The following is a 14,556-nucleotide window of genomic DNA, read 5'->3' as shown; positions in this document are numbered from 1 at the left end:
ATGACTTTCAGTTTTTCCCCATTGAGTATGATATTGGCTGTGGGTTTTTCATATATGGCCTTTATCATGTTGAGGTACTTTCCTTCTACTCCCATTTTGTTGAGAGTTTTTATCATAAATGGATGTCGGATCTCATCAAATGCTTTCTCTGCATCTATTGAGATGATCATGTTTTTTTTTATTCCTCATTTTGTTAGTATGGTGTATCACATTGCTTGATTTGCAGATGTTGAACCATCCCTGTGTCCCTGGTATAAATCCCACTTGAACATGGTGTATGTATTGCTATATTCAGTTTGCCAATATTTTGTTGAGGATTTTTGCATCTATGTTCATCAGCAATATTGCCCTGTAGTTTTCCGTCTTGGTATTGTCCTTGTCTGGCTTTGGTATCAGAGTGATGTTGGTCTCACAGAATGTGTGAGGAAGTGTTTCATCTTCTTCTATTTTTTGGAATAGTTTGAGAAGGATAGGTATTAAATCTTGTTTGTATGTTTGGTAAAATTCTCCGGAGAAGCCATCTGGTCCTGGACTTTTATTTTTTGGGAGGTTTTTGGTTACTGTTTCAATCTCTTTACTTGTGATTGGTCTATTCAGGTTCTCTATTTCTTCTTGATTCAGTTTTGGGAGGTTGTATGAGTCTAAGAATTTCTCCATCTCTTCTAGATTGTCCAATTTGGTGGAATATAGTTTTTCATAGTATTCTCTTATAATCCTTTGTATTTATGTGGTATCTGTTGTGATTTCTCCTCTTTCCTTTCTAATTTTATTTATTTGATGCTTCTCTCTCTCTTTTTTTTTTTTTTGGTGAGTCTGGCTAAAGGTTTATCAATTTTGTTTATCTTCTCAAAGAATCAGCTTTTTGTTTCATTGATCCTTTCTACTGTTTTTTGGGTTTCAATATCATTTATTTCTGCTCTAATTTTTATTATTTCCCTCCTTCTGCTGACTTTGGGCATTGTTTGTTCTTCTTTTTCTAATTCTGTTAGGTGTAGTTTAAGATTGCTTATTTGGGATTTTTCTTGTTTGTTAAGGTGGGCCTGTATTGCTACGAATTTCCCTCTCAGGACTGCTTTTGCTGCAGCCCATATGAGTTGGTATGGTGTATTTTCATTTTCATTTGTTGCTAGATATTCTTTGTTTTCTCCTTTGATTTCTTCAATGATCCATTGGTTGTTCAGTAGCATGTTGTTTAGTCTCCACATCTTTGTCACTTTCCCAGCTTTTTTCTTGTAGTTGATTTCCAGTTTCATAGCCTTATGGTCTGAAAAGATGCTTGTTATGATTTCAATCTTCTTAAATTTATAGAGGTTTGCCTTGTTTCCCAGCATATGGTCTATCCTTGAGAATGTTCCATGTGCACTCGAGAAGAATGTGTAATCTGTTCTTTTTGGATGGAGTGTTCTCTATATATCTATTAAGTCCATCTGGTCTAGTTTTTCATTTAAGTCCACTATTTCCTTATTGACTTTCTGTCTGGATGATCTGTCCACTGATGAGAGTGGGGTGTTAAGGTGCCTTGCTATTATTGTGTTGTTGTTGATATCTCCTTTTAGGTTTGTTAATAGTTGCTTTATGTACTTTGGTGCTCCTGTGTTGGGTGCATATATATTTATAAGTGTTATGTCTTCTTGGTGGAGTGTTCCTTTTATGGTTATATATTGCCCCTCTTTGTCTCTCATTACCTTTTCTATCTTGAAGTCTACTTTGTCTGATATAAGTATGGCACCACCTGCTTTCTTTTGTTTGCCATATCCTTGGAGTATTGTCTTCCATCCCTTCACTCTGAGCCTGTGTTTGTCTTTAGAGCTGAGATGTGTTTCCTGGAGGCAGAAAATTATTGGGTCTTATTTTTTAATCTACCCAGCCACTCTGTGTCTTTTGATTGGGGAATTCCATCCGTTTACATTTAGAGTGATTATTGATATATGAGGGCTTAATCCTGCCATTTTATCTCTTGTTTTTCAGTTGTTATGTATTTCCCTTGTTTCTTGTCCCATGTATTTTGGACTGCTAATTCAGTTTGGTGGCTCTCTGTGATGGTTTTCTTAGTTTTCTCTTTATTTATTATTTGTGTCTTTGTTCTGATTTTTTATTTAGTGGTTACTGTGCAGTTTGTATAAAAGATCTTGTAGATGTGATAGTCCATTCCCTGATAGCCTCTTGTTCCCTTAGTCTAAGCAGGTTTCATCCCTTTCCTCTTACCCTTCTAAGTTGTTGTTGTCACAACTTATTCCATTATGTGTTGTGAATTTGTAATTAAAATGAAGTGATGATATTTATTTTTGATGTTTTCTTTTCCTTTATCTTTAGAGTTATAATTAAATCTTTTTAATCTGTTCTGATAGAGAGTTGCAATTTCTGATTTTGTCTGCCTATTTATCTGCTTGCTCAAAGCTTTTTAAACCCTTTCGTTCTTTTTTTTTCCAGGTATGAGGGCTTTCTTGATCAAATCCTGTAGGGAGGAGGTCTTGTGGCAATGAACTCCTTCAGCTATTGTTTTTCTGGGAAAGTTTTTATTTCTCCATCATATCTGAAGGATATTTTCACTGGATATAGTATTCTCGGCTGAAAGTTTTTGTCTTTCAAAACTTTGAATATATCATTCCATTCTCTTAGCCTGTAAGGTTTCTGCTGAAAAATCTGCTGAAAGCCTTATAGGGCTTCCTTTATAGGTTATTCTTTTCTGCCTTGCTGCCCTTAATATTTTTTCTTTATCATTGATTTTTGCCAAATTTACTAATATATGCCTTGGAGAAGGTCTTTTTACATTGATGTGAGTAGGAGTCCTGTTGGTTTCCTTTACCTGTAATTCCAGCTCAGTCTCCACGTTTGGGAAGTTTTCAGTTATTATTTCTTTGAACAAGCTCTCTGCTCCTTTTTCCCTCTCTTTTCCCTCTGGAATACCTATAATCCTTATGTTGCATTTCCTAATGGAGTCAGATATTTCTCAGAGAATTTCTTCATTTCTTTTTTGTCTAAGTTCTCTCTCCTCCTCCATCTGAAGCATTTCTGTGTTCCTATCCTCCAGATTGCTAATTCTGTCCTCCATATTATCAGCTCTGTTGTTTAAGGACTCCAGATTTTTCTTTATCTCCTCCATTGCGTTTTCCATCTCTAACATTTCTGTTCGGTTTTTCTTTATAATTTCAATCTCTTTTGTGAAGAATTCCCTCTGTTCAGTAATTTGGTTCCTGATTTCATTGAACTGTCTTTCAGAATTTTCTTGTAGCTCATTGAGTTTTCTTATGATGGTTGTCTTGAATTCTTTGTCATTTAGATCATAGATTTCCATGCCTTCAGGATTGGTTTCTTGGTGTTTGTCTGTTTCCTCCTCGTCTGGAGTATTAATAAATTTCTTTATACCATTTGATGAAGTGGATTTGTGCTGGCACATAGTGATAGTTTCTGGATGCAGGTTCCACCTGCTGCCACTTCAGGGGGGCAGGGCAGGAGCTGTGTAATCTGAGCCCACTGCCACGATCCCTGTCAGCTGTGCCTATCCAAGCCTGGGTCATTCCTTGGGATCGCAGTGGCCCTATGAGGTCTCCCACCAAATGGGAAAGTAGTCACATAGGAGGCACAGGACTGCTGGCACCTGCTCCCACAGACCCTAGGGGTTGTGCTCCCTGCTTCTGTGCCATAGTGGTACTATGGGTGTTCACAGCAGCCAGAAGCTTGTTTGCCTGGACTGGGATCTCAGCTGCCCTCTGCTCGTAGGTCGTACCAGTCATTGTACTTGGTGGGTGGGACTTCTCCTCCAGGACCAAGCCAAAGCCACTCCCTGGGACGGGGTGGGATTGTGGATTCTCCCACCAGACAAGAGAGTGGTCACACAGGGTCTCAGGGCTACTGCCACCTGCTCTCACAGTCCCTCGGAGACATGCTTCCCCCCACACCCTGGGGCCGCAGCAGTACTATGGGTGTTCACGGCAGCCGGAAGCTTGTTCACCCAGACTGGGATCTCAGCCACCCTCTGCTCCTAGGTTGCACCAACCATTGTGCTTCATGGGCAGGAGCTCCTTTCTGGGACTGAGCCAGCCACTCCCTGAGACTGGGTGGGATTGTGGATTCTCCCACCAGATGAGAGAGGGATCACATAGGGGCTCAGGGCTACTGCCACCAGCTCCCACAGCCCCACCGAGACACATTTCCCCCTTTGGGGCTGCAGCGGTACTATGGGTGTTCACAGCAGCTGGGAATTTGTTCACCTGAGCGGCAGCGCAGCTGTCCTCCTCTGCTCCAAGGTAGGCCTGGCCTTTGTGCTTGGTGGGCCCGACTTCCCCACTGGGTCCAAGCCCGGGCCACTCTCTGTGGGCTACATGGCCCTGAGAGCTCCCCCACTAGATGGGGAAGTGGTCACACAGGGGGCTCAGGGCTGCCGTCACCTGTTTCCACAGTCATGCTGAGGTGTGCCCCCACCTGTGGGGCCACAGCGGTGCTATGATTGCTCCAGTAGGGAAAGTAGTCACACATGTGTGCTGGGCTGCCTGGGGTCCAGAGGGTGCTCACCTATCTCCACCACCTCCTCGGTTGGGGGGTAGTCCATCCACCTTCAGATATACAGTTGCTTGGGTCTCTCAGGTGTCCTGGTGTGCTGTGTGGATATCCTCTGCTGACTGATGAATGTCCTTTTAGTTGTAGTTCGAAGGGGAAGAGAGACAGGGAACAGCTCACTCCGCCATGTTGCTGACATCACTCTTCTCTCTGTGAATTTATATTGTCTTATTTATAATTTCTCCTGAATCACTTTCTGAAGACATAAATTTATTCCTACTGTTGTGGATAATAGATCGTCCCTCACATTAGCAATTTTAGGAATCCAACCATACCACAAAGTGAGGAATATGGCAATGAGGGGAATATGGCTGTGTCAGTAGGCTTGGAGAGCATTTAGAGAAGCCTGCAAAGTGGCAGGGTGGGTCTCCAAATCCTGATTAAGAATCCCATTGCAGACTAATGGGGACCTGACTGAAATCAATACATTTACTTCTTTTGAAAACTGGCAGTAGGTTTTATGTGGAGGGTCCCCAAGATCACCCTCAGGCTTGAGGATTGAAGGACTCACAGGTCCTTCAAATACAACAAAAGCTGTTGTTTTTACGGTTATGGTTTATTACAGTGAAAGGATACAGGTTAAAATCAGCAAAGTGAAGAAAACTTGGGGGGCACAGTCCAGGGGAAAGCATTAGGAAGCTTCTGGGTGTTCCCTCCCAGTGGAGTTGCATGGGGAGGTGCTTAATTCTCCTGAGATGGTGTGAGACAAAGTATGCAAAGTGTTGCCAACCAGGGAAGCTCACCCAAGCCTTGGTGACAGGGGTTTTTATTGAGAGTATGTCATGTAGGCGTCCCCATGACTGATTTCAGCTACTCAGACCCCAGCACCACCCATCCTCCCCCAGGTCAAACTGATATAGAGTGGCCCAAGGCTTGAGGCATACAAAAACATTCTTATCAGGCAGAATATTCCCAGGACTCAAAGGGCATCTCCCAGGAGCCTGGCCAAGGGCCAGTCTTGAAGACAGGCCTTTCTTTGGAATGTGCAGGGTTTGAAAAGTCCAAACCTGATAAATTAACCCTTTCCTGAACAAATTTGTAGGTACAGAATGGTAGATGAATAGGTTATTTCACTGCAATTTTGTTCAAGTACTTTTCTTGAAGTAATTAAGGAAGTTGTAGGGCTCATGTCGATGAGTTCTACTTGTGGGAGGAAACTATTGTTCTGAATCTTTTATTAGTGGAGAATTTAGTAAACATTCTAGAATTCTAGAAGGAAACCCATGTAACTCAGTATCCTTTAGTAAAGGAAAGAGTACATTTTGCCTTAAATCAAATATTTGTATTTTTTCCTTTCATGGGAATTCATATTTCCTCAGAGGAGCCAAAAGAACAAGATATAGAACCCCAATAATTTCAAACAGGAGTGTAATATTTTTACAGGAAGCACTGATTTATAAGTCCAACCCCCAGAGGTGCAGACAGGTTTATCACCTAGCTGTAAATGTCTAAATACATAATGGAATACAAGGTCTAGTTTCTAAAACATATTTGGATGATGCATTACTCATTGATAAATGTGACTGAAGCCAAAGAAAAGAGTTCAACTATTTTGTTTAAAGTTGGTTATATGATGCATTATTAAAGCTTTTTGATAAAAGGCAAATATATTATCTAATCTAGTATTATGAGAAAAGATGGAGGGATATTTGGATATTTTTATTTGTCTGTTTGCTATCTTGGCTTTTAAAACTCTAATAATCTCTTTCGGTTTTGGAGCAAATACATTTCTAATGGTGACAGAGGACGAGTGGTTAATATTAGAATCAGCTTATGATGAGAAATGTATATGATAGTCAGAATGCTTTTACCTATTGCTAACAGCTCATGCTGGCACTAATTAGCTCTAACATAAAAATAATAGAAACCATGCATACCTCTTAATTTTGTGCATACTTTGGAGGTTCTTTTCTCTTGTGAAAATGATTTGTTCAGTTAAATCTCAATAATGATGGGCCTAACACTCTCCATTATAAATTCAGAGAGGTATATACTTGTATCTATGTTAAAATAGCCAAATCGCTTATGTTGTTTAAAAAAACAGTAGAACTTGGGGCCGGCCCTGTGGCTTAGCTGTTAAATGCACGTGCTCCGCTACTGGTGGCTCCGGTTCGGATCCAGGCAAGGACCCACGCACCGCTTTTCCGGCCATACTGAAGCGGCGTCCCACATACCGCAACTAGAGGGATGTGCAACTATGGCATACAACTATCTACTGGGGCTTTGGGGAGAAAAAGGAAAAAAAGGAGGAGGATTGGCAACAGATGTTAGCTCAGGGCTGGTCTCCCTCAGTAAAAAAAAAAAAAAAAAAAAAAAAGAGGAGGATTGACATGGATGTTAGCTCAGGGCTGATCTTCCTCACCAAAAACAAAAACAAAAAACCAGTAGAACTTGAGTAGACTCAAAAGAATATGGCTGGGGCCGCCCCGTGGCTTAGCGGTTCAGTGCCCATGCTCCACTGCTGGCGGCCCGGATTTGGATCCCGGGCGCGCACCGTTGCACCGCTTCTCCGGCCACGCTGAGGCAGCGTCCCACATACAGCAACTAGAAGGCTGTGCAACTATGACATACAACTATCTACTGGGGCTTTGGGGGGGGGGAAAAAAAGACTATGGCTGGTTTTAATTAAATCGTAGGTAGAAGAGGAAATGTGACATGGATTTTTGACAAAGAGCAGAGCCATTGCATGTAAGGATAGTACTAGATTCCACTTCATTATAGGATATAACCATGGGTATGGGGTTGCCACAAATTGCCACATTTCTCCAAATAAAACTTTCTCAAGAAAAGACTAAGACTTGAGCCCAAGAAGTCCTGAGCTCAGAGCTTGAGAGTCAAGAGAAATATTATTAAATTTTACGTTCAGGTAAGGAAATAAAGACAGGCATCAGAAGTGCCCTAGAGCATTTCTTAAAGACTCCATTTTCAAAAGGCCATTTTAGTAGCTGCCCCCACGGTTCTTATTAATTCTCCTTCTTTTAGCAGTTGTTTTTCTTATCAAACTTGACAATGCTAGACAGATGAATGACAACTTGATAGGCAGCTTAACATTGCTAGATAAACTAACTCATTTTTGGAATGAATTCAATGTCCAGTGGCTCACAGGGCTGCAGACTGAATATGTCAGAATTTTGTTCTTATTTTCAATAAATACTTCTATTTGTTATTAACAATAATCTAGACAGCTAGAATTGTTGAGAAGGGTTTTATGATAATTAATTGTTTGACTGTTTCTTAAACGGGTATTTTTAAAATCGAGGGTCAGTGCAAACTCTATTCTTAAGTAGTGCCTTCTGAAGTGATTTTCACTGGAAGACATCCCAATTTGCTTTTTAAGGAATCCATACTTTCAAAAGTACAGATGGACAATGATTTTCTTTTTGAAATTCAAATGTAACATACAAGTCAGTTTACCTTCGAATGAAGACTTGCCTTCCCATTGGAGAAGATAAATTGATACATAAAATTCATCACTTTATTAATGTCAGCACTCCTCAGAGTAAAGTATAACTCAAGTACATGACATAAGATTTTGGTAAAACAACTTGATTATAAAAATTGCAACAGCTGTCTTCTAATGCTCCCAAATATGGAAGATTAGCAAAACAACAAAAAAACTCAGTTAAATTCAAGATACACTTATTGAGATCTTACTTGGTAGGAAAACATAACATAACCTTTGAGAGATAGCAGAAAAACTAAAATCAGTGTTCCAATTACAAAGGAGTTAATGATTTTATCATGGCTGATAAATATAACATCTATTGTTAGAGTAGAGACAATGGGGGGGCCCAAGAATATCTTATGAAAAAGATGAAACTAGTGTGAGCTCAAAGATCTGGAGACAACTCCATAAAGGAGGTGGCAAGAAAAACCAATCTTAAGTGAGGGATACAATTTAGACATATTGAGGGAAGAAAACAGTAAGGCTTTGGGGAAAATCAGAAATAAAACAAAAGGATTGGGATATGCAAGTTAGGACCATAAGGATGTCTGTAGTATCACACATCAAAATTTTGCAAGTTTGGGCTTGGCTGTGAAAGGGAAGAAGACTATCCTCTGCCCACTCTGGGTCCTTCTTGGCTAGGCTACAAATTAAATTGACATGAGACCAAATAGCAGGAGAAAATCAAACAAAGCTTTATAACATGTATACATGGGAGAGACCAGGGAAACTGAGTTTTTCAACAAAATGGCAAAAGTTCTCTTCTTACATTGATTTAGGTAAAGACAAAGGAGGATGTTGGGAGTGGTGGAGTCAGTTATGGGAGATTACCAGAAAAGTACAGTAAGGTTATTACGCAGCCTCACTTTCTACATTGATAAGTTCCCAGTACAGAGAGGGAGATTTCCCTTACAAATGTAAGCATTTAGTAAAGAGAACTTTGAGAAGAATGGGCTTAACAAGGACCGTCCCAGTCTATTAATCAGTTAGTGGGGGGATAAGTCCAAGTGTCTTTCAGAAAATAATCAAGGTAAAGAGACATATTTTGAGGTGGCCAATTCTGATCTCCCACAGCTGTATTGGATTAATAAGTAGTTCCATATAGCACAGTGTTTTTTTTACTTCCAATTTCTAAAGAAAATCTGAATACTGTGTTTATATTCCTCCTACATTTAGTCTCTCTTGCTCTCCTTTTCAATACACTTTCACCCAAAATATTTGGTTGCCTAATGATAATTCTTTGGGACTTAAGGGAGCCAAATCTTGAAGGACATTTGAAGGAATTTCAAATACTTGTTTTTGATGTTAACATTCTAAAATTTCTAGAAATATTGCAAACTTGGGTAATATTGGAAGAAACGTAACAAGAGTGTTTATCGAAGGTCCCTTTTTCCATTTCTTTTTGGGAGACTTTCAGGTGATTCAAGCTTTCCTTCCCTGTGCCTCAACATAGATGTTCTCAGTATCTCTGCACTGATCTATCTGCATGTTCACGTGACATTTATGATGGGGAACCACAAGGTATTTTTCATTTCCAAATGCTCACAAATAAAATGCATCATATCCCTGCTGGTGAGTCGTTTCCAGAGTAGTACTAGCTGGGATTTGAGATCAGGGTCTGGAAGCACATTATAACTTAGGGAAGAGAGTTTTAGGGAAATGGCTGGTTTCTTCTGTTGTTTCTTCAACTCTAAAGCCCTGGTTAATGTAAATTAAACTGAAAGATTAAAAGAAAAGATGTCAGAGCCTCACCCATACTGCAATCAGTGGCAGTGGTTTAGCATCCCACTGATCTCCACCAGCACACAATTTGGCAAATAAAAAAAATGTGCTTGCTATGAAAACTCACCTTTAAGGTAAATGCCCTAGCTCCTTCTTCCAAAAAATTGCTCTTTTGAAAATATTCCTATGCAAAAATTCTAGAGCCATGGAAAATTACAAACACCAAGTTTTGTGCTGATTGATAGAAGACATCTAATAACTATTTCACCCTTTGCTTGTTTGGTATGCATAAAGGAGAATTCTACAGCACCCAGGGTAGGGAGGGTGGATCTTAGAAAGATTCAGACTGTTTGATCTTTCAATGTGGGTGTTTGAGAGAATATCCATGAATTTACTTAAGTGTGTCCTTTTCCAGTTATATTAGGAACTGAAATAAATTGATAGACATCACTACATGTTTCAATATCAGATTCTCCTTTTCCTCTTCAGGAAAGGCTATACTTCTCAGTTACCTTGCCAATAGGAGGGACTAGTTTCTAATTCTAACCAATGCAATGTGAGCAGAAGTCAGGTGTGACACTCCTAGTCTGAGACAGTGAAAGGTTCTACTTGATTCTCCAGATTCTTTCTTCTGCCTGAGGGATTTAGAGGGGATCCCTGAGATCCTGAGGGATTGAGATGGTAAACCACAAAATCAAATCAGCCTCGATTACCAGGTCTCTGACTGGAGGATAGCTAGCTGCGTCGAGTGGCCTGGGTTTGCAGCTTGCTTAGCACAACAGAAAAATAAACTTTTGTTGAATTAAGCCACAGAGAATATGAGATTGTTTATTATCATAGCATAGTCTTTCATATCCTAACTAATGCAGAGCGTTAAATAGTACTTATTTTAGAAAAAATCACTTTTGTTTAAATATATCTTCAGTTTGGGGAAGATTAAATTACTCAAATTCAGAGAAAAATAGCTAAAAAGCAAAAACTTAGAATCAGAGTATCACTTGATCTCACTCTCTATTCTCCCATTGCTTTCAAATTATTATTATATATATGCCTGAAGCACACCTTTAGGGAAGCAGAATTCAGGCTGGTAAGTAGAGATGACTTTCTATTTATTGATTCTTTTTATTCTTCTTTTTAGGGGAGAAGTGATAAGGTTTCCCTCATAATCTATATTTTGGATATCCTTTCCAGCTTGCCAAAAATTACTTTGTGTTTCCATAGTTTGTAAAGAAAACTACTCCAAACCTAAAACAATAAAACATAGAGATCTAAATTAAATTAAAGAGGAAAAATGAAACTGAAGCCAGGAATTACTAAATACTTGTTCTCTTGTCAAGGAATTTTAGATACTGGTGCAAAGTGAGTGTAGGTGTGGGCTGGAATGTTCCAAGAGGGAAGCAGGAGGTATTTTTTTGGCATCACCAAAAAGTTGGTTCAAAGTATCCAATATTTCATTTGCTCTTTTCTGCCCAATTGATGCCTTAGTTACTTCTATATTGTCACATACTCTCCCCAGAAGGTGAGGGCATATTAATATAGTAGATTTAGATTTTTTTGTAATGACCAGAACTATCGTGTGGCAGATTTCATTTTCCAAAGATAGTTGTACCAGCATATATCTCAGACCACATGCTTTTCTTACAAGGTAACGTTGATACTCTTCCATTGAGAGATGGGTTCTGTGTTTCGTCCCCTTGAACCTGAGCTAACCTATATAACAACTGCCTCTACCAAGAGAATGTGGCCAAAGTAATACAGTGTGACTTCAGAGGCTAAGTCATAAAAGGCCATATGGCTTCTGTCTGTTTCTCTTTCGGGATATATGACAAAAGAAGCCAGATTTGTCATGTAGGAAGTAGGGTTGCCTTGACGCCTCCAAGAGACGGAAGACCTCCAATTGTTCTACCCTAGCTCTTCAAGTCTCAGCCAGACATGTGAGTGAACCTCCAGACAATTCTAGATCTCAGACTTGGAGCAGCACTAGCCAGCCTTGATTTCCCACAAAGCCCTGACAAAGCTGTAGATTCATGAAGAAAATAAATGTTGTTGTAGTTTTAAGTCAAGTTCTTTTACAATTAGTTTTTATTGAGATTTTTTATTTGATTATATCATATTATTTGAGATGTAATTCACATGCCATAAATGTCATCATTTTAAAATGTACAATTCAGTGGTTTTTAGTATATTCACAAGTTTGTGCAACCAATACTACTACCTAATTTGAGAACGTTTTTGTCACCAGAAAAGGAAAACTTATTAGCAGTCATTCCCTATTCCCTCTTCATCCTATCCGCTAGCAACCATTAATTTACTTTCTCTCTCTGTGGATTTTCCTATCTTGGACATTTTTTATCAATGGAATCATACAATATGTGCCCTTTTATGGCTGACTTCTTTCACTTAGCATAACGTTTTCAAGGTTCATCCATGTTGTATCAGACATTGATATTTTACTCATTTTAATGGCTGAGTAATATTCCATGATTTAGATATACCACATTTCATTTATTCTTTTATCAGTTGATGGACATTTGAGTTGTTTTCACTTAGCCGTTAGGTGTCGAATTGTTGGGTCATTTGGAAACTGTATGTTCAATGTTTTGAGGAACTGCCAAACTATTTTTCAAAGTCACCGCACCATTTTATATACCCTTGAGCAATATACGAAGGTTCCAATTTCTCCACATCCTTGCCAACACTTGTTATTGTATGTCTTTTTGATCATAACCATTTTCGTGGGTATGAAGCGAAGTCACTAAGTTTTTGGTCATTTGTCACACAGCCGTGCTAACTGGTTTGATGAAAAAAAACTAAATTTGGAACCACAAGACATGAGTTCAAGTACCATCTTTATAACTTATGATCTTTGGTAAGTCATTTGCCCTCTGGCCCTCACTTTTTTCATTTATATGATGAAGCTATTTCTTCCAGTTCTCATTATGTTTTAGTACAGTTTTTCTTCTCTATGCCATTGAAGTCAACATATCTAAATGTCCATTGAAATTTAGGTAAACTTTGCAAAAGCACATTTATCTATACTATTAAACTGAACATGGATTTGTTTCACTTTTTAAACCGTTAATAGATATTGATCCAATAATCAATGACCAGTTACATATTACATGATTATAGAGAAGACTGATGCAATGATAAATCTACCCTATTTTAAACCAAATGAATGAGAGTCTTTGTATGGGGTCTTTGAACTTATTGGTTATCTGAATGACTTGAGCTGTATGTACTCACATAACATATGATAGATAAATTGATTTATGGAAAGTAAACTCAGCTAGCTTACGTTGTTCATTTGGATCCTGTCACCCTCAGAAAGGAATTTAAAGAACCATTTTATGATCCATGGCAAACACATTGATAGGACTGTTTGGATGGAAGTTGATTTCCTTTACAGCTTTTAAATGACGTCAAGAATTTGACGTTATATCACTGAAAATTGTTCAGTGTTTTTATTGACCATTGAAAACATAAGTGCATTAGAAAGAAATCCATTTCATGCAAAGCCAACTCAGTTCAACTCCATAAACATCATGGTGCAGTATAACCTCCTTTTATTTTTTTGTGATTTGAAACTTGAGGGTGGATCCGTAAATAACACTAACCTGGAATTTTGATCCTATTTACTTAATCTGCTCTATGATCTTTGACTTTGTCTATACAACCATTCAATTGGATTGAATACACTTTAAAGAAAAAAAGTCAGAAAACAATACCTTTTAGCCTACATGACATCAAAATTTTACTTTTTATAATTTTTTTGATGTATAAAATATCATATCTGTAACCTAAGTCATCAAGAAAAAACTGATGAAAAAGAGGTAAAATCGTACATGCAAGACTTTTAAAGAATTTTGATGTGTTTTGTTTTGTCTACATGAGCTCAAGGAAGATGACTTTGTTCTGTTATATTTCTCCATAGCACTTTGAACAGTACTCTACATAGAATAATCACTTTATAAATATTTGTTGAATGATAAATATTTAATCTTAAAATACAAAAAATTTGTATACACTAGCTAGATTGTGATGCAAAATATTTAGTTTCACATCTAGAGTTTTGTCGCCTTAAGTTGACACTTGTGCACTTGTTATTAATTATTGTTAATTAAAACTCCAATTATACATATTGTTGGAATAGTTAATAAAGATGAAGTGATCCTACAGATACGGCATATTACAGTGGAATAGTGTTGGTATGGAAAGTTGCAGTCAGATGCCAAACTTCTGCTTAGAATGTCATTTTAGTGGCAGGTCAATTTGAATGAAATCTTAAGTATAGACTCATATTTAATTTATATGTATTTAGAATGAATAAGTAAACACAACAAGAGAACACACAAGGAGAGACCAGGGATATTTCAATTAGCTCCACCTGGCTCCTAGAGTATGTGCGGCCCTATTCAGTTCCCAATGAGCTGAGTTATCTGTAGCCAGGGTGTTGGGTTTTGTTCTTTCTTTGGTCCAGGGTTGCTCAGGTAACATGGTGTATTACATTGTGCTTCAAAGCATAAAAGACTTAAAACTAACCATTAAGAATTTATCCTCTTTCAACTTTGGAGAGATCCAAAATAGAATACACCTGCAGGGGAATGTAACTGAATTCCATTAAGCAATCATCTGCCAATATTTGAATTTTGAGAGGATGATATTAAATGTCTTGTTAATTTAACTATGCTCATAATGCCAAGTTCTCAAATTCTGTCTAAATAAAGTTAAAATAAATATGAAATAACTCAAACTAGCATCAGAGACACATAGAAAGATGAATGAAAAACAGCACGTGAATCTGTGAAGCCTGTTTATATCGCCCTGGAGAT

This window comes from Diceros bicornis, chromosome 1 (genome assembly GCF_020826845.1).
Source record: "Diceros bicornis minor isolate mBicDic1 chromosome 1, mDicBic1.mat.cur, whole genome shotgun sequence".
NCBI classification, from domain to species: Eukaryota; Metazoa; Chordata; class Mammalia; order Perissodactyla; family Rhinocerotidae; genus Diceros; species Diceros bicornis.
The sequence above is the reverse complement of the archived record's forward strand: the minus strand, read 5'-3'. Positions refer to the sequence as shown.